Source organism: Zingiber officinale, chromosome 3A (genome assembly GCF_018446385.1).
Source record: "Zingiber officinale cultivar Zhangliang chromosome 3A, Zo_v1.1, whole genome shotgun sequence".
In the NCBI taxonomy this organism is placed as follows: Eukaryota; Viridiplantae; Streptophyta; class Magnoliopsida; order Zingiberales; family Zingiberaceae; genus Zingiber; species Zingiber officinale.
The window spans coordinates 150,307,465-150,309,670 of NC_055990.1; the positions used below are offsets into that span (position 1 = coordinate 150,307,465).

The 2,206-nt window shown below is 30.8% G+C and overlaps 1 pseudogene; it reads right to left on the bottom strand.

Annotated features, from left to right (window-relative positions):
* Positions 1–1,503: 1,503 nt before the first annotated feature.
* On the bottom strand, positions 1,504–1,670 carry LOC122054259 (annotated as a pseudogene).
* Positions 1,671–2,206: the final 536 nt, after the last annotated feature.

Below are 2,206 nucleotides of genomic sequence, written 5' to 3' on the forward strand. Positions count from 1 at the left end.
CTTACTGACATATACATATGGAAGTAAAGACAGATTAAATATGTTTACGTATACATCTGAAATGTTTAAAAATACACTTATTAGAATGCCAAATAACATCAATCAATTGACAATTTTTTTAAATAAATCACTTAAAAATTATGATAATGAGCTATTTTATTAGAACTATGAGTCTCAATCCTTGATCAACCATTCTACAAGATAAATAAATAAATATTTTTTAAAAAAAAAATAGTACCTAGATGGTTGTAAGATTAAGTAGGTTAATTTACACGTGTATTTTAATATCTTCTTGAGGTAATTCTAATACACTTTTGTTTTCTCTAGGCTATGTTAAATTCTAATCTGTCTAGTTCTTTTTTCCCCTTTTCTTCATCTTATTGTTCTTTATTATTTTCTTTTGTTGTAGAAATTTTTTTTCCAGCTTTATGTTCAAGACACTCCTTTCTTCAAACCACGGTGTTCACTCTTTTTTATTTCTTCCATTTCTCTTTGTTTTATTTTCCTCTCTACTTTTCTCGTCTCCTAATTTACCATGCAATCGAGTCAGATCTTCTATCCCAATATCTCTATGTCCCCCTATCCCACTAGTTTAACGACAATCAAAAAAAACAAAACCTCTCCTCGTTTTAGACGAAATTTCCTAATTCTTTCCTCCCTTCCAAAACAACTTTGACACTCCGTCGGCTTTTCTCCCAGTTCAGATCTACTCTCTCCGTCAACTTCTCATCCCCTCCCTTCGTTGACTCCAGCAGCTCCTACTTCATCGACTCCAACTCCGTCGACTCCAGTAGCTCCTGCTTCATCAACTCCAACTCCGTCGTCTCTAGCTCCAGAATCTCAAAGGTGTCCTAAAAGGCTGATTTCATCCAACAATGACAAAGGTTAATGTTGTCAAATGTTACATTATTTTGTGTGTGTGGTTTGCCTTGTACGACAAAACTATGATGGAAAATGGTTCTAGATTTAGGTTTTCAAAATGTAATATTTTTAATATGAGTTTGTTTGTTGGATTTTTTGTTATTTGTTGCAATTAAGAATTCATATTTCTTGGTTGTTTTTTTTTATGATCAAATTAATTAACATGGAAGATGAATTTACGAATTGGCATAGGTTTAATTTTGAAGCAAACGAATACTATTGGGATTTTGAAGCAAACAAAGACCGTTGGGATGATGAAGGTAATAAAAATCATATTGAGACTATATTGAATTTTATATAGCTTGAATTTTGCATAGTTTGATTGAATATCTAGACTGTTGATTAGATTTTTTTCATTGTTTGATTGATTTTAACAGTTTGAACAATGAAAAAGATATGAAGAGTTCTCGCCCATCTATCATAGAAGATTTAATGTCAAAAATGAGTATAGAATTTAAGACAGATGAGGATGGCTATGAATTTTATTTGAAACTAGTCGATCATTCCACACACACATTGCATATATAATATAATGTATGAATACATATAAATTAGTGTCCCAGACCCATAAATTAGACTTAGTAAGGGTACGCTAGACCTATGCAGTGGTGTGCTCAAGAACCCCATCAACAAGCTATTGTAACATACTCTCCCTTGTAAAAAAAATTAATTTAATTTTTTATATCAGATATTAAACTGATAAGAATAGATATTACACTTGATTTTAACCAAAAGGCCGAGAAAGGTATGTTTTATAACATCACTGGCTCAAGGTATTTATAGAAGTTTCTCCGCTCACAGTATTATCAATCCTAGGATGTGAGACTAAAAAGAACCATGATAGCGTATATTTTTATATAAAAATAATCAGAAAAAATTACTAATAAACCTTAAAATAAAGGATATTAACGTAATTTAATTTTAGACTTCACCAAAATGAGTCATTAAACAGACTAAATCCTTAATCAAATAGTAAGATATGCTAAACAAGTAGGATTTGGCATAAGAAGGACTAAAAGCCACAATGATAAATTGGGTAAATTAGTTGATAGAATTTTTTTTGTTGAAGTGTGCAAGGTAAAGGGGGAAAGGACAAACAAAATATTTATGTGAAATCAAGTCGTCTTGAAACAAGGTTTAGTTGTGAAACTAAAATGAAGATTAGTTGTCGAAAAAATAGTAGGTTTAATGTGGTGCAATTTGTTAAAAAGCATAATCATTATCTTTCAAGTCCAAACAAAACTCACCTCTATAGATGCTATAGGAATATATCTTCTTTGCAGTG